This window comes from Varanus komodoensis, unplaced genomic scaffold, assembly GCF_004798865.1.
Source record: "Varanus komodoensis strain SLA01 unplaced genomic scaffold, ASM479886v1 scaffold1, whole genome shotgun sequence".
In the NCBI taxonomy this organism is placed as follows: domain Eukaryota; kingdom Metazoa; phylum Chordata; class Lepidosauria; order Squamata; family Varanidae; genus Varanus; species Varanus komodoensis.
The window spans coordinates 23,663,390-23,686,282 of NW_025335268.1; the positions used below are offsets into that span (position 1 = coordinate 23,663,390).

Here is a 22,893-nt window from a genome sequence, read left to right on the forward strand (position 1 = left end):
TGATGAACAGGAGTGAAGGCCTTGTTTCAGAGGGTGGAGGAGCTCGGATTGTCACAATATTTGAACAGCTACATAGACAATTATTATGGGGACATGAGTGTCCCCAAATACTCAGTGGGCAGCTGAGGGTAGAGGGAGATTAGATCCAGCGTGTGCTTCAGGTGAAAGAAAAAGGAAGACCAGCCCTATGTTGCTCTTCAAAAACAAAATGATCCCAATTTCCTTTATTTTTCTTTGTACCCACTTCAGTTGTCCTCCTTCTAAACAGATCCATTCCGTATGTCGAGTTGATACATCCTAGCCTGATTGTTTCTTTATTTTAAGTAGTTAGTATAGAAAAAATAAACAACCTTGAAGGGTCATTTGGTTATTTTGAAACTACTAGTTAATCATGGAAAGGCATGTAATTTTACCTCTTTTTTCATCTTAAACAACAGTGTAATTGCAGCCAAGACAAACAAACAACAGTAATAAATGATTGTTTTCATATCTGACATGCTCTTGCAAAGTTAATTAAATGTTTTCAGAATGTGAAATAGTATCTGTGCAATCATATAGGGGTGGGATCTTGGTTTACTTTATTGAGGACATGACAGAACCTTTTTTAGATCAAAAGAATGTATTAATGTAATCCAATAGAATTATTTTGATCTTTAATTATGAAAACAAGTACAGTTGGAGTGTCGGAGTGCTTCTGACAAATGACTGTGTACTGGCCAAGTCGAGAAGTACGAAATGAGACTGCTCGAATGCCCAGTAAAGTGAATCTGCATCTCCGTCCAGGATCTTTGGTGCTTTGATGGGATTCTACTTTGGCATGGGTGAACCAGGGAGTTGACAAGGGATAGGCAGGTAAGAGAGAGGCTTTAATGTAAGTGATACCAGGTGAATGACACTTCCTGGTTGCATACAGTGCTACAAACCACTGCTTCCAGGGCCTGTTGTAATATATATTCCATAATTTGGTCATCCAGGGCATATACTTACGTACACACACACATGTTTATGATCCTGGGTTGATAGTTCGGCAAGAGCTGCAGTAGCCCATCATGAACTACTGAAATTCCTGACTCTCGCTAAGTGTTGACATGAGCTGGCACAAATCCATACAATTCACAGGCTAGAAAAGCCAGTGCAAGGAAGGAAACAGCCCCCTCTTTGTACTCCTAGCACTTCTTTGTGCAGGTACTTATGTGGCATTGTATATTTGCTGGGAGATTTTATGTAAAGGCACTTGTATTCAAAATACCAGCTTGGCATTTCTTTATAGCCATGTCTGATGTACTACTAGGATATTGCTTCTCCAGGACGGAATGTGTCTATTTAAAAGCAAAAGGTAACACTAACATCGCTTCTGAGGACATAACATATCACATTCCCAGGTGCTTATCTAGCCACATATCTACTGTTTAATAGATGCAGACATGTCTAGTGCAACCAGATACTAAGGCTGGGCAGGTAGTGTATGTTTATTCCAACTATCACCTCATTCAACCATGAAGGCTCAAGCATGGATTGATAGCAATCAGTGTTATCAGTCTGGCATACAAAGCAAAATTGCTACTATGATCCCCTTTCTTCGTCCTTGCCAACCAGCAAAAGGTAGAAGTAGTAGTCCCGGAATCATCTGCTGAACACAGAAGGCAAGTTGCTCATGCTGTTTTATTTCTATAACATTAACAACCACATCATCATTTTTATCCGATGAAATTGCTCTAGTCCGTCCAGTAACTATCACACTTTCCTTTGGCATAAGAGTCTCAGGCATTTCATTTTTTTGCCTGGGAATTACCCATGGCAGAATGAATCAGAAGAGAGCAACTCGAAGGGGGAGAAAGAGGAGGAGATGACAAAATTGTTGATTCCAGGAATCCCTATATTCATATACTTAACCTCATAAACTGACACTATGGGGGAAAATTATAAATGCATTCCTGTTCATATAAACACTGCCTTTTCCTTTCCCAGTGCTAATGCTGACTGGGATCAGTGGGATGTGTAGTTCAACACATCTGGCATCCAAAAGGAGAACAGTGAATGGTGAAACAACGCCCCAGAAGGAAATAGCCTCATTTCTCACCTAAAAGGATCATTGGCCAAAGCACCCATCTGCAAAAGTTTTCGTGCAGATGTGCCTTTCAAGGACACCTTCCCAATGCATGGGCTTCCCCATTCACTCTCCAGATACCTTCAGTATAGGTGAGAAGACCATTGCTAGTTCCTGTGTTCTTCTTCCCTTATGTTCTAGCATGCAGGTGTAAAGCTTTTAGTTTGCTCAGGTTCAGCACTAACCGGCTGATTTATTTTTCTTTGTACTTTGTTTACCTTCCTCTTACTATTTTAACCATATCTTTTTAAATAAATATTTTAATATTGAACTATTGGAAGTTGCCTCATTACTTTAGAATACCCTATGGTTTATTTCCACTGAGCCTTGCAATGTTGGATGCATGTGCCAAGTCTGATGCCGAGAAACCTTCTCAGTTTTCAGAATCAGTCTTAACGCTACAGTGGGAAACTTGTGGCCCTCTGGACTTTTTGCCTACAGCTCCTCTCAACCTTCATCAGCATAGCCAATGGAAAGGGATGAGGGGAGTTTTACACCATACATTGCTCACTACTAATCTGCAATCCACCAGCCAAGGAACTTACAGATAGGGTGGTGGCAGAAATCTCTAAAGGTTAGAGCCCGTAGCCTCTGTACAGCCTGAAGTGCCAGATCCTGCACATCTTGGAAGCTAAGAAGGTTGGGCCTGGTTGAAATCTGGATGGGTGACTTAAAATGTTGTGAACCATACAGACAGCTTTGGCTACAGGCAGTATAGAAATGTAATGTAGTGATGATGATGATGATGATGTATGGAACTTCACTCACCTCTCAGGGTCAGCGCTCACAATGAGCTCTGATAATTCCCTCTATAGGTAAAAAGAGAAAGCATGAAAAATATGTGCAATGCAACAAAAAGTTAAAAGATCTGTTATTAAACTGTAGCAATGTAACTAAAACTCCATTTGGTTATAAACTGGTATAGTTGAATGGTCAGATTTGTACCACTTTTAAAGAAAAATAAAGAAAATTAAAGAAAAAAATTAAAGAAAAGTATTTGAAATATCAATGGAATGGCTGATTTTCAAAATGACTTAAATCATTCCACTTTGATGTGAATGTGTTTATATACTAGAATACAGACCAGAAGGAAAATGAAAGTAAACTTAAAGTGGCAACAAAATGTATATTTTAGATGGGAAGAAGCTGAGATGGGCAGAATTTTTAAAGTATTCCTAATTATCATAATATCAAACAATTATCTATGCTAACAGTAGGTTTTTGAAACTGATGGGGCTAGGTTAACCTATATCTGTAAGGAAGTAAGGAATGCTTTGCAAGGATACCAACTGCATGGAGAGAGAGATGAATTCTCTTCTGATCTTCTAATGAGTACAAGCAGTCAGGGAATCCCTAGACAGACTGTATGAAAAGGGCTCCTGAGTTACAGATGAGGATGAAAAATAATGGCTCGCCTAAGGCCACGAGAGAGTCCTAAGGCAGAAGTGGTATCTCCAGGGTCACACAGCTCAATCATTTTAAAGGCGAGGTTCAGGGCTCAATTTTTTAAAATCACTATAAAATATTATGAAGTGAAATTGAAAGCACTGGAGGAATTGATGGAGAAAGAAAAGTCAGACAATATCCAAATCAGGAATCCCCATGGTCTGTTCCTAGTTTGCAGGTAAATAGTGGGTTGAGGAAATGATAATTCCACTTGGGGAATTACCTTGAGAAATAATGCAAAACTGTGCTTTGTCTCCATCTTGAAACTGAGGGATGAGTCTGTGTCTCTGTTACTGTTCATTCCAGATTCTCCAAACCGTATTGACTAGACTGCATATTGTCATTTGTCTAAAATAAAGACTGGCACATGTTACACTTCACACTAAATGTGTGTGTGTGGGTGGGGGGGGGGATAGAATGCCTCCACTTGTTCAGTTTAATGTACACCAGCACCATAATTATGAACAATTCTAAGGAAATACTGGAGAGGATAGCATACATGAAAATTTAAAATTGATCAAGTTTAATAACAATTTAAACATTCACTTCTTGATACAGTGCAGACTTTCACACTATATTTGATCCAAATAAAATATGAAACCTGATATAGTATATTAAAAAAGGCTATATCACAGCCGTTTTCCTTTTTTTACTTCTGTAGAAAATACCACAGTTATATACAACAGACAATTCTGTACGTCTGTTTAATAAATTAGATGACCACACCCTAGATATTTAGGAACATCTCCAAATGAATGCATTTCATTTCCACTACAATAATAGATACATTTTCTACTATTCCAGTTGCTATTGAAGCATTCAGATTTGTGAGTAAACCAAAATCACATAATGCATCCGAATGCACAATGCTACCAGAATTAACTTGAAAAATGAGAGCTCCCCTCAGCTGTTATCCAGAATCAACCTGAGTTCCTTTTCTGTAACTTTTACTCATTTCACAAAATCATTTCAGTACAAACTGCATTATGTAATGCACTGCATCATGCTGATAATCCCACACCCGTTCTGGGGCAGCGACCGGTGGAACCTGTTGCCTCTGCTTTAACAAAAGGTGACAAAAAGGAGGAAAATGGTGACTCTTGGACTCTACCCCAGTACCCCCAAAAGGTGTGGCATGAAACGTTCTTAAAAACAAAAGAGTGCGAAAGGGTTTCCTAGCATTTATTCAGAAGCCAAATACTGTTTAAGAATCAGACTTTGATATTCATGAGTAAGGAAATATTCGAGCTATAAGACTAAGTTCAAATAAACTTTAACTGCTACTCCAAAAACTAAGATAAAACAAAGCAAAGAATACACAGCTACAGAAAATCTGTGAGTCAATGGAGTCAGAAATCCCTGCTGCAAAGTTGAGCTGTCATACTGCCTCTCACCAAGTGGAAAATGTATAAAATGCAGGGAAAATTGAAAAGGAGGATATTTTGTCATTAGTCTAAAAAGTTCAATGCATATATAAATGGATATACTGTGTACCGGAAGAAAATGCTTGTTCAAATTTTACAAAGTTCGACTAATCTTGGGAAGATAGGAAAGTGTTATGCAGGGTGCTAAACACTCGCCCAGTGACTCATTTCAGCACTCAGTATTTTGCAAGTTTTACCAAAAACCCTTCCAAGCTTTCCTTCATAACCTCAAGGTTTCAGTGAAGTTGATATAATGAAGACGCTGGATTCTGCAGCCACCACATTTTCTCCTCTCAGCAGGAATGAACATACACAGCTTTGGATAATGAGACCAAATAGATTGATGCAAAAAACCTTCCAGCCCACACAACACTATTTAGAAATACCCTAAAATAAGAGGAGCCATGCAGAATCACAGCAAGTGCTTATCTAGTTTAGCATCCTGGCCACAGCTGCCTGTTGGAAGTCCAAAATCAGGACACTGGTGCAACAGTACCTCCCACTCAAGTTCCCCAGCAGCTGGAAAACAAAGGTATATTGCCTCTGATAGTGGAGATAGCATTTAGCCAGGAGACCAAGTTGCCATCAATAATCTTACCCACCACTAACTTATCTGGTCCCTTTTTAAACACATCCAAATCAATACGTCTTGCTTAACTTGTCTCTTTGAAGAAGCACTTCCTTCTATTTGACCTCAATCTCTTACATTGATGCAACCAGCCTGAGTCCTGGTATTATGAAAGGAAGAAAAATGCCTATCTCCTTTTTTCACATATTTGTCTATGCAGAAAAACAAACAAGCAAACAACACTTAAGAGTCTTCACAGAGGAGACTGCAGCCCCTTGATAATTTGTTTGCTCTGATTGCAATCAGACTGAAATACTGGAAAATCTAAACTATCAAAACATAGCAGGATATTTCCTAAATGGTTTGGTAAAAACTGTCAACACATGTCATCATGCCAACATGGTGTGCATGCATTTGTCTGGGAAGGTAGCTATGAGAAATATCTTCCTTTGAATAAACCCTGGGAATCTTTCAGAATGGACCGAATAAGACCACTCGGGAGAAATGACAGAACAATGGGTAAACTGAGAGGTCAACTAGTTAGCTCCAACTGTAGCCTGTAAATAGAAAGGATTCTATGGCCTAGCGGTTCAAATTATGCCAGCTAAGACCATATGCTCTGTCTTGATCAGTAATATTCAGTCTGGTTTTGTTTATGGAATGATATTCAATGAAAGACAATAATTTCACAGGATGAAAATGATACTTTAATCACATGCAATCCCAGAAGCATGTTGTCTTAATTAAACTGCATTTGCTTTATTGAATTGTATTAGTTTGGAGAGATCCCGCTCCAGCATGACTAATACCGCATTTTAATAATGTACTAAGTAAGGCTGTAAAGCTTGACTGCTTACATTTTGAAAATACTAGTTGTATCTATTAAAAAATATACCAGAACAAACATGTTTAGAAATTAAAATAATGGTTGTTTTCACATATGAGGGGGCTGTATATATTTTGATTAGTAAACCACAGAGTTCGCTTACACAAAAAGTCAGAAAAGCTTTTTTTCCCTTTTACCATGAAATAATTCTGGACACACGGAGCAAAAGGCATTTTGACCCACCCTTGTAAACCATGAAGCCCAGAAATGCTACAATAAATGCATGTGAGTCTATTCATTTTCAACAGGTATTCTGTACAATCTTTTCCACATCAGTACAGAGTACTAACTGAGCCTGTTAACTCCAAATGGCAAATATTCAACAAACATTTGGGTCAGCCCTTTAAACATCATGAAATGAAGTTGAAAATCTTTGTGTTTGAAAAAGCAAACAAAAGCATTTTAAAAATAAAACATGTGTTTTGGTAAATATTTTGTCTGTACCCCAATGAAGTTACCACAGGGACTAACAAGAACCCAAGGAGCACAATTCCCCTCCACAGTGGTTATTTTTAAAAATGGACTGCTGTTAATAATAATTTAAAAACTATCAAGAGATTTGAGGCTGCAAAACGACCTGTCTCTGCCTGCACATACTCAAATATGCTCAGGCATCCCTTTCTTTTGCTCATGAAAATATTCATCCAGAGAATGACTGAAAAATTTCCTTTTATCTCTGCTATGTTACCATGTCTAACAAAATGAACTGGTTGACCAATAAGAACAACATTTCAAACAAAGCAGAACTTTTGTTTATTGAAATGTAAACCCTTTGTGACTAGGAGAAGTGTGGAAGAAAAACCCAAGATATAGAAGAAAACTGGACAAAGACAGCATTTCTGGTGAATAACAAGCTGCTGAAATCCCTCTCGTGCCTATTGAGTCGTATGGAGGATTAGTTCTTCCTAATCCAACCTAACTATTCTAAGGAAAACACACTGCCTTGCTTCATCAATATGTTAAAAGGGCTGCAGTTGTAAAGCAAAACTGAAAGAAATTATCATACATATTAAGCATTTTAACACAAACGTTTAATGTTTCGATAGCAGTGCTATTGCATTTTCAGAAAAAAAACACCATTTTCAGAAGAATCTCACCATTTTAATAGTCAATGCAAAGGATACTACAGCAACAACTTTGGTAAATCAGAAACAGCAAAATGCAACACCCACTGCTTCTCACAGCCTCTTTGTTCCAGCATAATCTAGGAAAATAAAATTGTAAAAGACCAACAGATCTTGGCATATAATACAAACACTATGGATATTTCTCTTACCTTTAATGGACACATGCTGAAAGAACACTCACATTTACAGACATTTCTCAGGATAATGATGCTACAAAAATCCTTCGCTGACACAGGTCAGCTGCCACAGAACAGTACTAAAATTGTCACTGGGTCAGAATTACCCAGTGGCTTGATAAAAATCAGCTTACTTCGTCTAATCTGGCAACAGTGTGCAGATCGCTCTGCATTACCCAAAGCGCAAATATTGCAGAACAAGAAGTAGAAAGAATTGCTGTGAGCCACAATCTACAAACAGGAAATACTTATTAATGCTATTACTGTTATTAAAAAGGGAAGACAATGGCAGTGCAATGCTAGAGTTAAGAAGTTGTAGGGAGTGGCAGAAGCTTCAAACAATCTAATGTAGTTTAAGTAACTTCAGGAGCTTTGCAAGATTTCCCAAGGCTCATTTCTTTATAGATACATATACAGTATTATTCCAGCCTCTTTTCGCTTGACTTACAATATATTTAATATTTCTCCCAAATCTGTCCACTACAAGAGTGTAAATCATACCCTGCATAGACATGTCCATCATTTGCATTAATCTGAACCCGACACCAATTTTATTCTGATAATGTTTTGGCTGAAAAATGGAAACATTCCAGGATGATAAAGGAAATGGTAGAAGGAAGAAGCAGCAGCAGAAGCAACAAGAGCAGCAACAGCTGCTTCTCCAGAGCAGCCTATGAAAGGGGTGACTGGAAACGGGCTTTCTGGCACTTTTTTCTCCCCACCAGCCTCAACATGTCTTCCTCACTAAAGTTCTCCTGAGCACTGCAGGACTCGGCCAAGTTGGGTGCGGACAGCTGGCAGGGAAAGGGGAAAAGGCAGAAAATTAGGGACAGGCACCTTCTGCTCCATTCCCAGAAGATTCTTCTCCCTGGCTATGAGCTCCTCCTTCCTTGTCAGCTGCAATCCCCTTGCCCACACTACTCAAAAGGATCCGTGACTAAGCATTTCCTCTGGATACTGGCAAGAGGAGCAAGTGAAAAATTCAGCTTCCCCAGTGTCCTTCCATGGATCAATCTCTGGACCCTTTCATTAAGAATAAGAATATAAAAGCTGCCATAGTAAAAGCCAGGACCACTATGGATGCTTCCCTTGGCCCTGCCCCATCAGATTTATGCATGCCATTTCTTTTTTAAAAACCATTTTTTCTGAAGATCATTTCCCTTGGGTGTCTGGAAAACAGAAGAGTTCCAGGGGTTCCATTCTTTGCCTTCTGCTTGCCTAGAATGATCCTGGTACTAGAGTAATAAACAAACTGGCAGAATAATTATCAGAACCACTGTCTATTTGAGAAATTATTAGGATGTCTGAGGTGCCATATGATAGGAAGGGAAAAAGGAGCATCCTGGAAACTACAGACTAGTTAGTCTGGAATCAATCCCTGGGAAAATTCTGGCACAGATAATAAAGAAGTCAATCTGTAAGCACCTTGAAGCAGTAATTAGTAGAAGCCAGAACAGATTTATCAAGAGCACATCTCACTGAACTGATCTAATATTTTCATTGGGTAAGTTCCCTGATGGACTGTGAAAATGCTGTGGACATAAACCTTCTTGACTTCAGCAAAGTTTTTGACAAAGAGTCCCATGATATCCTGATTAGCAAACTAGCTAAAAATGGGCTAGATGGAACAGTTATAAGATGGATCCACAGTTGGCTACAGAATTAGACTCAAAATGCACTTATCATTGGCATGTTCTCAAACTTAGGGGTAGAAACTAGGGGGGACTGCAGGGTTAAGTCTTGGGCCCAGTTTTTTTCAATGTTTTTATTAATAATTTGGGCGATGAGGTGCAGGGAATGCTATCAAATTTGCAGAAGACTCAAAACTGGATGGGATAGCTAATTCCCCTTAAAACAACAGAATGAAAGAGAACAGGGTCAAATACCAAGTTCTGCAGAAAAAGGAAGAAACCCCAAGTATATAGTTACAATTTGGGGATACTTGGCTAAAAAGTACTACAGGCAAAAAAGATCTTGGAATTGCTGTGGATCACAAGCTGAATATTAGCTAACAATGAGATGTGGCTGCAAGGAAGCAAATGCTATTTTGAACTGCAATATTAGAAGGATTTCTTAGATATCCCATGAGGTATTGGCAGTCATTAGACACCACTCTTTGTAAAAGGATGTAGACGTGCTAGAAAAGGTGCAGAGAAGAGTGACAAAGATGATCGGGGATCTAGAAACAAAGATCTGTGAGGGGAGATTGAAAGAGCTGGGTACATTTAGCCTAAAAAGAGAAGACTAACAGGAGATATGATGGCACTTTTCAAATGCTTGAAAGGCTGTCACACAGGAGCTCTTCTCATTCATGCCAAGAGTGCAAGACCCAGAAAAATGGGCTTAAGTAACTTGAAACCAGATTCTGAACAGACATCAGGAAAAAAAAAATCCTCACTGTTATAGCAGTATGGCAATGGAACCAATTACCTAGGGAAGTTGTGGGATCCTCCACAACGGAGGCATCAAAGCATTGGTTGGGAATGCTTTAACTTGAGGCTGGGGCATTAAGCTGGAGCTGGACTCAATGACCTTACAGGTCCATTTGAATGCTAATATTCTATGAATCTATGAGTCTATGGGTCCCCTGTGTACCTGGAATGCACTTCAGAGTAGAGAAAGAAGGCAAGGCAACTGAAAGCTATGCTACTTTTCATCCAGCTAAAACTGTGCTAGCCTGATCAAACATGGTATTCCTTTCACATATCATGAAGACGGGTTGTTTTATGTAGAAGGTAGCTGCATTTACTACACTTGATTTTTTAAAAAAAATCAGGTGAGATGCTACAGCAGCATAGAAAATTCGGAAGAATTACATTTTAAAAACAGAACTAAAATGAGAAAAATCCTAAAAGGTGGAAAGTTTCCAAGAACCTCACTGGAATTTTCAAAAGTGCAAAGGCCATTCTAATCCCTCCTTTTCTTGATGAGATTCTGATCTGGGTACTTTGTTTTGGATTTTGCATAGATCCTCAGTATCTGTACATGCAAGTCAAGTTAGTGGCTGAGAAAGAATTTGATCTATGCAAAATCCTCAAGCAGTAAGCCAGGTAAACTAATTATTATTATTAAAATGATGTGCACTAGATACATTCCCCTGTCCACATTGCTTCCCAAATCACAGTATACGTACGCATGATTGTAGAATCAAGTTATGCTAAACTCTTGCAATATGTCCCAAACAGCATGGCAGGACTACGAGCCTCACCCAGTGAGTAAAGGGATCTTTGCTCCTTCTCCCCACGCCATCATTCAGAGCAAAGGCAATGAGAGGGTTTCATTTGCCTTCTGTTATGTCATCACATGGGCAAAGTGGTGATGCTTGAGACATCATCATATTTATTACATATTCCCTGATGGATCGGATTGCTCATGATCACTCAGTAAAGCAACCCATTCAAGAGAAGAAACTCTAAAGCAGGAAATGATTTGGTAAAGAACAGCTACAAACAGGTGTGACAAAATATGCAGGAAAAGGAAACAATCAATTTTCTTTTCTAGTACAATACCAGCTCTTACAAAACAAAGAACTAGGGAAAAATAGCTATTCTTCCTAATGGAACATAAAAGCCATGCTGGATCAAAACCAAGTTCCATCCAGTCCAGCACTCCATACACATGGTGGCAACAAGCCGCCCACAGGATCTCTCAAGCTGGATGGGTACAAGACCTCCATTGTCCAAGCTCCTCAGCAGCTGGTGTATGCAGGAATGCCACCTCGGGTAAAGGAGGCAGCACACAACCAGCAAGGCTAGAAGCCACTGATACCCTCCTCCTCTTGCTGTTTTCCAAGATACCGTGTCCCTTCATTCTTAGGCTACAAGGACTACATCAACAACTCCAACTCCTCCTCCTCCTTCTCTTCAGAATAAAAAATTTATCTGAGCAGCCCGATGAATGAGACGTGGGCCCCCTTCCTACATTAACATAGTTTCTTCTTCCAAACCCTAGCCACACCTTGATAAGTATAGAAATTATTTTTTGTAAACCAAATTATTCATTTGTAAACACTGAACAAATATTCCTGGTGGGGAAATAGTATGCATAAAGAAAAAACCCATCGTTCATGCCAAGAAATCCAGGAAAAATGCACTTATGAATATCTCTAGGCATACTGAAATATTAATATTTTTAAAGGAAGGTGCCAATGACATGTTGATTTGGTATTGAAAGCTTTATTGAATTAAAAATGAAGATAATTTTTTCCCCCACAGACATCATATATGTGAGTTTAGTTTCCAGGGGGAACCAAAAGATTGAAAGATTAAAAGCATTCCAAATAGCATAGGAATGGCTTGGACAAGAATTCAAAAGCCAAATCCTGGCACTAATGTTTCACTTTGTATCATTAAAGCTTAAATATGACCACCACTTTAGGAAATAATGGCCTCAGGAAATACATAATTATCTAACCTTCAGAAAGTTTTGCAAGACAATGTATAATATGATTTCAACTACTGAAATTAGTGTACAAAAATCTATCGTCCCAAATGACCAGCTTTAAGTAACTGCTTAAACTCTGATTCCAAACTGTACAATCACTGAGCCGGTATGACTTTCAAATTTAAGCTATGCTAAGCTATACTGGTTCACTGAATGACTAGTCTGTAGCCTCTTCAAGATGTCATGGCTGAAAGGATACAGTCAAGACAGTTGCTGGCCACCCCAATTACTGCTGAATCCTCCAGTCATCACTTTTCAAGTGCAGGAGAGACAGGAACTATGCAGCCCTGGAGAGAAAGAGGGGGAAATGGGTATCTTGGATTTAGGCTCCTGAGCCCCAGTGGCCCTTGGGATCAGATCGGCCTAAGTACGCAATGTATGACAAAACTGCATGGAAAACACACTAATGATGCAATACAGAAAGATTATCAAACCAGTCAATTCCAACATTAGTTTGAAATCTGCTTTGTTACAGAGAAATACGCAAGTGACTCAGAATTTAGGCCAACAAGCAGGAAAAAAAAAGTAAAGCCCTTTTGAGACAAGTGGCAAGAAGGTATTCATTTGAAATACAATGACAAAGCAGCCGTTCAGTATGACAGGGCTTTCATGTGGAACAGCTACCATGCCTTTGGGTGGCTATTAACTAGGTGACTTTCTATGCGAGTGGACTGACTTCCATCATCTGATACTGACAAGAAAGGAATAAAAACGCTGGCATCGACTATCATAGGCATATGCCTCTTCTGCTCATTGATGCTGGGGAAGTCTGATTTTTATCAGACCCAGGGACAAATTCTGGGGGTTTTCAGATGGAGCTTCTTTCTCTGGCCCATAGTTCATACGGAACTATGCCCTGACCACCAGTCATTTGGTGGAGTCCTCGTTTTCACATTCTACAAGTTCCGACACCTTAAAGAATTGTATGTTACAACATTCATTCATTTTTGGATCATGCCTTTTTCTTTCAGCCCTGCCTACCATTGGAGCACAACCCACTGCAGCTTCTCTGAAATCTAGTTCTGCTGTTTGGGTCCTCTTCTTTGGTCTATCCCGTAGACCATTGTCCTCCAGCCTTCAGGGAGATTTTGCGTGGCAGTAGAAAGTAGGCTGCAAAGCACCTTTAACAACAGGTTGCAGTGCTCTGGGTTTTTTTCATTCACCTAAATCTGTGAAAAACATTTTTTAAAAGCAATAGTTTATTTCCATCATCAAAGTTGGCCTGTAAGTAGGGAAATCTGTAGTTTCAAGTTCTGGCAGATTTCAGGTTTTACATGCTTTCAGTTCTAGTTTTTATGCCACAGGGAAATGAAGGCAAAAATTCACTATTTTCTTGAACAAGTCTTATTTACTCCCCTTCAACCAACCAACCAACCAAATAAATAAATAAAAAAGACATGACAAAGAGGAAGGGTATCAAAGAAGGACTAGTGATATTGGGTAAAATATATGTTTTTCTGCACACCTGGGAATACAAGTAAATTTAATAATACCATGGAACTGTACTGCAGTTATTAAATGTAAGTTTGGAACAAACTTTATTAACAATAATGTGCTATTAAAAGACCATATAAAAATAAATAAGCCTTTTTGTTTGAAATAACGATTTTCAGTTCAAAGGGATATCTCAGAGCAATTATTTAAAATGCACATTGATGGTTCTTTATGTACACCTCAGCAACATGTTTCTAGCTATGATGCCTCTCTTATAGCCTAGATATTTCAGAGTTCTTTTAAAGCCACATTTCAGGAAAGAACAATTACTTACATCATATGAAAATAAGTTATATTTCATTATTCAAAGTATCAACAACACTAAAGATAAGTTTATCATTTTGGAAAATGCTGTAAGAAAAGCCTGCTAAATATAGATCTTATTTGGTGCAGAAAAGTTGTGGACATAGTATGAAAAAAATCCATCAACAGGAAGAATTACTCAAAGTATAAAAACAGGCTTTTAAAAGCACATAAGTAGCCTAATCATTAAGCATTTCAAAATCAGCAGGCTTAAATGAATCAGACTTGTGTAATGGCTCCAGATGAGGAAGCCTAAAAGTTAGTAGACTAATTTGAATGATAAATCACATTAGTCCTTGAACAGTGAGGATTGTAGCAAGATTTTTATCTAGCCCACTGCTTCCTGTATGCAAGTAAGAGCTATAAAACGTCTTCAGAAGCTCTCTATTTATTTACTTTATACAATTCTACTTCCAATAAAAACCAAGATGCTTTGCTCCATAATGACGACACTCAGTGTGGAGGATTCCCTGGGTGATCTCCTAGGCACTGGATCTCCCATGTGTTGGAGAAATGGGAAAACAGAGGTCAAACAGCAGCAAATATACTTGTAAAAGAAAGTTTATCTTTCCTGGTTCCTATACTCCAAAAGTTTTTGTTGTTTTCACGACAGCATAGAAGTGGATGTTTTTTTAAGAACTGTGTATTTCATAGAGGGGTTTTTTTAAACTTCCAATATTTCTTATTATTAGAAGGTGGCTGACACGGTGGTTGAATATCATTGACTGGCCAAATCACCCAGTGAGCTTAAAAGCTGGGTGGGTCAGATACACTAACTGCTGCACCATATTTTATGCTGTTTTTAGTAACCATGTCATTCAATGGGAAATGGCATTCTTTATGTCACATGTGCACGGTACCCACTGCCACTACGATGCACCCTGGGTGAAATCTTGCCTAGCTCCCTGATTCTCTCCAAGTACCACACCCTCCTTTCAATTCTTTTGCACTTCATCATTTATGTACCATAATTTTAAATAACAAAGATTGTCAGGAGTCATCTGCCTTCACTGTTCTGCCCAGCTGATGTTAGCTGTGCTTGTGTATCGGGATGTGCCAAAACATCCAGGATTCAGGGATTTCTTTTCCATCACTTTAGAAAACAGAGAAGCTAAGAAAACCCCATGGGGAGGGTTCTTCTATGCTGGCTGTATGGTGGGGGGCGGAGGAGAATCAGAGTGCTCTTCCTCATGAGAGTACCCAGTGGTCTTCAGAAGCATGTGTGAATTGCAAATAGGTGAGAAATATGTGAAATTACCTTCCATCATCTTGTTTACAATATTACAGTACGGGAGAGTATTGGTGCTATTTTACTAGAAGAGTAACAGCTCTGGATGGGGCTAGGATGCTTTGAGCACACCTGGATCCATCACAATCACTGGAGGTTCAGGTGGCTTCCACAGCACAGAGTGCCTCCTACCAGCTTCAGCAGTAACCCCAGTTGTGACCCTGTCTGGATAAGTTATCTTTGCTAAGGCAACCTCTAGCTTAAATGATTTTGTAATGCTTTGATATGCACTGCACACTGAGGATGGTTCAGACTGCAGCTGATTCAGTATTTGCCAGCTGGCTTGTTGACTGGGACGAGGCAATGTGAATATTTAACTTGCACTGACTGCCAATTTATTTTCCAGGCAAATTCAAAGTGCTTCTTTTGGCTTAAGAAGTTTAGCATGGCTTGAGACCCCAGTAACGACATCCTTTGCCCAAACAAACCCATGCAGTTCCTGAGGTCAGCTTCAAAGGTGCTTCTCTATGTACCCCCTTCTGAGAGAAGTGGAAGAAGTGTGGGGTGTGTGGGAGGGGAAGGATCTTGTCTGTTTCTAGAATACTCTAATCATTAATTTGATTTCTGTAAAAACATTGAGGGGGGTATATACCTTTAATGAATACTACTAATTAAAGCTATGTTCTATCATCTAACACCATTATCATTTCTATTAAATAAGTTCAATGAAGTGGAAGAATCATATAATTGCAGAAAAGATCTCCTTTAGTAGTTTTTGATCTTACTGGCATCTTACTGACATGAAGGAACTTCTAAAACACTTCATACGTATCCAGTTTCTCCTGTATATTACAATATTAATATGTGTTGGTCTTTTGCTTTATTCAGAAGGAATAAAGGGCATGTACAGGATAGCTTAACTTCTTTATTCTCTGTAAGTTAAGATTTTGGTGAATGTTCTCTTTCTTTTCACACTTTCAGTCTGAGTGTGCACCTGAGTGTTCAATAAGAATGCATTTTGGGATGTGTAAGTGCAATTCTAAAAGATGTATCACTACAGTGAATGGGAAAGGTATGATATAAAAGGCCTCCAGAGAAAGGATGGGCCACGTGTTCATATCTTTCGTTATTTGTTTTTCGGCGCCAGGCTAAGACCTTTTTATTTAAAACTTATTTTACTTGCTAAATTATTGAATTAATTATGATTTTAAAATTAGCTGAGAATGCACCGGGGGTTTTTTAAATGTTTTTTCTTTTAAAATGTTACATTACTATTATTTACATATGTTTTTATGTATTCTTTGTGAGCTGTCCCGAGGCTTTGTTGCGATGGGGGAGGCATAGAAATGTTTTAAATAAATAAATATAAATACATATCTTGTGTTTTGAAATGTACAAGGGCTGTAGACCGACTCTAGGATATGTGTTCACGTTTCAGTTTAAGATGCTTAAGATGTAAAAGTGAACTCTCTGCCACTCAAAATCTGAGACTTAAATAGGAATGTTGGACCTCTAGGAAGACTTGCAAAAGAACAGGTAATGTTATCAATATTTGTCTGAAAATGCACCAGGTTTGCTGATAGTTGCAACACAGTAATAAATAATTTACAACCACAATTTAAATTCTGAAGTTTGCCTTCAGTAGCTAATAGGAAAACAAAACACAATTAAAACAATCTTTAGCATAAATATATAACAAGATGGGCTTTTACCCTAAAGTTGACCCTTCTCTTCATTATAGTGTTTCGAGAAAGCCAAGAGAAGTGAAGAAAAAAAATCCAAAAGTCAGTAGACTCCTGACTCCAATGCCAGCATAGCTGTTGTGTAGATCACAACAGCAACCCTTGTGGTATGCAGAGGTATGTTCAACTGGGCAAAATCTACTGCTCTAACTGTCCTGCTTGCCAGACCAAAAAAAAAAAAAATGACCTCTAACTGTGGGCTATCCATCCACATTAGACTTATCTGTGAAAACTTTCTGGAACTTCCTGCCACATGACTGTAGTCTTGTAAAAGTGGTCTTGAGATGTCTTGGAATATTATTACACCAAAGGAAAAATTTGTGATATGCATGCTGCATATTTTCTTAAATAAAATCTGCCCTTGGCCCATGATTTAATTTTTCAGAAAATGGGAGACAGAAAGGCAAGCTGAGTTTCATTAACTAGCTTACCTTCTTATAAACACAATCTCTAATCTGTCACAGAAGTGTTGTGCACAGAGCAAAATGTTTCTGTAGTGAGGTCAAGATCAAGCTTCAAATATAAATACATGGATCTGTCTTCATCATTCTCCAGATGTTGAACCTTCTTCCAAAATTGCTTCATCTGATCTTGGAGTTTTGGACTATGATCAGTCATGAATTTACCAGGAATAAGTCTGCACAAATGGGCTGTGAAATAAACTTATGGGGGATGAAAAGCAGGTAAAATGACTATATTGAGCTCTTCTAGAGTTATAGGAATGAAATATCAAATGTGAAGATCAGTGTGCAGCACCCAGCAACAGTGTCCGTAAAAATAAACCTGGCATTGCTATAAAATTGGAGCATTAGATCTCATTTAACAACACAATCCCATAAATATCTGTTTCATAAGGCATACTCCCAGGTAAATTGGCACAGAATTTCAGCCTGAATATAATTTTCAATTATCATTTCCCACCATCAAGTTAATAACAATGTTCCATTCTTCAACATTCAGAAACAGTCATATGTGTGGACCGGGAAACTCTTAAAGCATAAATGAAATTAGAACACAACCACCATGCAATATAACTGCCAAATATTTATGCCTTAATTTCATATCAGCTATGTTGGGCCAGCATTAGCAATCTTCCTCTAACTGAAGTATATTTGGCACAAAGTTAGAGGAAGCAGGAATGGAAACACATGGAGCAGCTTTTCCCCAAATTGAGAAAATACACTGTTATCTAGAAGTATTACCAAGTAGATAAAGGCTATGACATATCTGCAAAGGAGTTATTGTCTCCCTACTGAACACTACTAATGTTTTCCAAGAGTAATAACAAAAACACTTCAGACACTTTTGAAATGCAAAATAATAAGGAAGAAAGGAAGAAAAACTAAAATGAGTATAAGGGAGGATGGAAAGGGGATGCTGAATCAATTCTTTTGTGGGGACAGCATAAACTGAACTTTCACCTGAAAAAAAAATCTTTAAAAACCCTTTAAAACCCCTTGGGAAGTGTGTTCCCAAAGATTAAAAGGGGGTCCGGGATTCTAGTATGCTAACAATATGGAGATAAGTACAAAAGTGCAGAGTGCAAGGTTCTGGCTTTAGCTCCCTGACCTTAAGAGATTCTGTTCAGTATTAATTCCAGTTCACAGCTTGCAGGCTCTCCTAGAGCTATCCTGGTCAGGCTCAGGTGGCCAGAGTGGCATGGCTAATGTCCCAGCTAGGCAACCCTCTGGACAGGAATCGCCTGGCTTCAGTAGCCTCTGCTCTGGTAAACTCCAAGTTAGATTACGGCGAAGCACCCTAACCCTTCCCTCTTTGCAACAGCACCACTGATGAGCAGAGATAAGCAAGCATAGAAAGACATAGAAAGACATAAGTGACCAGATAGGGCTCAAGGTGAGAAAATAAAGTGTTGTCTTCACACCACTGTCCCTTGCCTAGACTTGTTTCCAGAGGACTGAGCCCACCTCTCCTTCCTTGGACTGTTTTTCTTTCTTCTGAGTACTTTTTAAATGAGGACAAGGTAGGCTGCTTTGTCCTAGAGGACAAGTCTAGGACAATGACACAAGAGTGCACACTTTATGAAGGTGGACCAAAACCTACAATTCCCCTGCTCTCTCTCTGTCTCTCCCTTCTGCTCTGCCAGTGGCAAGGAGCCAGCTGCTCCCTCTATGTGTGACAAGAATCAGAAGAGTTCTAATTCCTCACCAGTAAGTCGCATCCACTTTCCAAGGAGGATATCCCTAAGTTCCTCAACATCCCACACAATACAGATTTAAGTGAGTGTCTTGAAAGGAGGAGTGCTAAAACATAAGCATGGAAGCCGGGCTGAAGAAAAGCTCACACAGCACCAAAGCAGACAAGCAGTTCACTGCTGTGTCAAGTGGACACATATGGAAAAATCTGAGCCTGGAACTGCATGCCAGGGTACAGAAAGGAATGATTTTCATGCACTGTGCAAAACTCACTAGCCAAATATTCACCTGCAGGATTGCAGTTATTTTAAATACATTGTGAATAAGCAGAGGATTAAAAATAACTAGGAATGTCTAATTAATTGTCCAAGATCATATCTGAGAGACTCCAGGCTAATCCAACAAAGAACTGGATACAGATACAAATATTTTATACATTTGAAATGGAAAACTCTGCTTTTTTTTTTTACTTCAAAAGTTCTTTTGAGTCTAAAACGACCAAATAGCAGCAAATCAGGAATGGCTTGAATTCTTTAGAAAATAGCCTGCAATTAGTTCTTTAGCTCCTGGAAAATATATTTGTATGTGTGCAGTCAGTAGATCAAGAGTTCTTTAAAGCAATAACCAGAAAAACTTAAAAATAAGAGGGGCAAGGTTTTAGATGTAATGATAAGATCTGGAGTACTAGACTTTGTGGAAGCACAGACTTAAAAACTGAAATCACCAGTGAATGTTTTCATCACAGTGAGGTAAATAAAGCTCCCCGTAGGTTAGTATTGTGAGTTCTCATACAGAGTCAGTCATATTTTTCTCAAACCTGAGGTCATGACTGGCATATATATGCATTCATTTTAATGCTTCTTGTTACAATATTATTTTGGCGAGTCTTGCTTTCTCCCTATGAAAGTCTCATGTCTCTTGATCTGTCCCTGTGGTGTACGGATTTAAAAAAAGGATCCAGGAACAAATCCTCTAGGAACCTTGGGTCCCTGTTACAGATGTTACAAAACGTTGTAGCAAGTTCAAAATATGCTCCTTTAATACCAGTGCATGTGTGATTACTTCCTAGACCAGATAACCCCAGTGTATTGGGCAGGGGACACTGAAAGTTTCCTTACTGGATATATTAGTGCTTCCAGGCTTCTGGATCAATATTATAGAAAAGTTTTCAGGGCTTGGGTTATGAATTTGCTTTAGGCTAGAAAAGCAGTTGTTTCTTTGTTATGAGGGGAAGTGGAAGAGCTTCACAACTTCTAACCCCACAAACTCAAGCATCACTTATTTGTCTTTCCACATTATGAGCCTTAAATGAATCATTACAGGAACACTGCATGTCTACTAGATGATGAGTAGGTAGTATTGGAACTTTGGGCTATGTAACAGTACATATTTCCCAGTCCTTGGCAACATAAAGCCTTTCAAACATTATTTGTAACCTCCATTTGACCTAGTTGCTGCTGGCTGAGTTAGTGGAAACCAGAATTAAAGAAACAATGCAGCATGAAGTTGACAAATGCATACCTCCTCTATCATAACTGGTTGTTTTCTTCTGCACTGTTCAACAAATGCAGAAGAAACAATCCCGTTTATTGTACTTTTCACCCACTATTGTCTGGTTATTCCTGGTTATGAAATGATTTTTCAGAGTTAGGACTAACTTTAAACCAACCCACAACATGGGGTTCACATTTTTATTTTATGCTGTTTAGTTTTCTTATGTCTATTTAGACCTGCGCCTTGTCTGTCTATCCTGCTCTAATCTTCCTTATTCCCATTGGTATATGTGGCATATGTGGTATGGGAACCCTCGAGTCCTTCAGAAGTTTACAAAAAGCTCAGTAGAAATATTGACAATGGGCACGCTTCCATGAAATGCAAATTGTCCATGACCTTTCTCTGCAATATACAGCCACGGGGGAGTGTGGTGTGTTAACTGTTATATTTACCGTACTTCCCTGTTCTTATTAATTTAAATGTAGATTGTTACAATGTCTTGGGTACCACAAGGCAAACAATATGATTTATTCATCTGTTCATAGGTAGGTGTCGCTCTAGTAGTCTTTGAGCATGTGTGCGAGTGCATATGTGTGTGTGTATGAGCATATAAGGGTTGCCAAGCTCGATCAGACAAAAGGCCTATCTAATCCAGTATTATGTTTACCCCATGGGTAACTAGATGCCACTGGCAGTCACACAAGGAAGACCTGAATGCAGTAACACTTTCCTAGAATAGATGCTGAGATGAATATTGGCCCTGAAAGTGGAATATATAGCCAAAAAGAGCCGTATTCTCCATGAATTTCTCTGATTCCAAGTCATCCAAGTCATCACTACACCTTGTAGTAGCAGTTTCTATAGTTTATCTGCACTTGGTATGTCCCTGGAGTATACTACCATATTCATGATTGATTCCAAGCAATGCTTCCTCATAAACCATCCCTTTGGAACATCCTTTCTAGGAAAATATAATAGTGTCATTGTTGATAGTCTTCAAGATGTCCTCAGAGAGATTTTTATTTCACTCTGTGCTTGGCTAATTTTAATGTGCTGTAGTTTGAAAATATTTTATCGCCACTGCTTCTAAATGTCTGAAGTTGAAAAGGTATTTCAATGTCATGATGATGGTGTTCTTTTGTAAATGTGCAGTATTTCCTCAGATAGATTAGAACTTTCCTTTTATATACGAGATACACAGATTACCATTTTATCATCTGTGTGAGGGAGTATTCACATTCAAACAGGACATTCTATAATCTTCATTCTACCATTAACTTGAGCCTCAAGGCAGTCTCACAAGTTCCTTTTCACTATAATATTTGTTCTATCTGTATTACTTCATCTCCCACCAGAACATACTACAGGATCTGCTATTTACTGAAAACCCCAGCAACATAAAATTTGTTCCTGTGTATCATACTGATAGCTGAAAGAATTGTACCATGTAATTGCTATAGGAAACTGTCCCATATAGAGTTGGACCATTAGTCTGTCTATCCTAGACTGTCAACATTAAACAGCAGTGGAGCACCTGGCTTTAAGACAGGTGCTTTTTCCTGACCTACCTGCAGAGATCAAACCTTGTAAAAACTAGAACTATATGTCATGTGCCATCGATATAGTAGGAAAAATTACTCCTTGTGGTTTTGTACTGTTATTTGTGGAGACTCTTTACGCAGACACAGTATATTTAATGCTGCTAGTGACTAGCATCTATAGGTAACAGCATTTTCTGGACATGCCTCATTTCTAAATCCTGCATGAAGTATCACAGTTTTAGCACTCACTGTAGGTCATTCATCCATGTAGGAGAGGTTTCCGCAGGGATCTACTATTTTATTGCCATTTTTAAGAATAAAACCACTGTAATTCACATGTATCATGAACAGATCAGAGAGTTTTGATCTCATTCCACTGAAGAAACAACTTTGCTTTAGATACCCATCAGTGTGGTTACTAGCTGCTAAATACACAGGAAACACTTGAATGCATTTCTTCAACATCTTATACCCTGTTAAGTAATATCAGGATGTGTAACACCCCTGTTACTCTGCTGAAGTATTTTAGTCAGTTTCTTAACATTCAGGAAAGCATTTAAGAAGAGATAAGTTTGAGAAAAGCTAAGCTAGCCTTTATATTAACTTAGGGTTGCTTCCAATTAAGCAATACCAAGTCTATGACTTGTATTTACTCTTAACTTATTTTCCTTCCTTTGGTAACATCAGTTTCTTTAACAGAAATTCTTTCCAGATTGTATTTAAATGCTGCTACAGATAAAGTGCTATACAAACGTACAAAA

At 38.6% G+C, this 22,893-nt stretch overlaps 1 protein-coding gene across 1 annotated transcript in view; it reads right to left on the reverse strand.

The window, feature by feature from the left end:
* Positions 1-7,848, reverse strand: part of CHRM3 (cholinergic receptor muscarinic 3) — a 96,355-nt gene extending 88,507 nt beyond the window's left edge. The window contains exon 1 of the mRNA XM_044419763.1: positions 7,708-7,848. The gene's annotated coding sequence lies outside the window, so the exon portion shown is untranslated. The remainder of the gene's footprint in view (positions 1-7,707) is intronic.
* Positions 7,849-22,893: the final 15,045 nt, after the last annotated feature.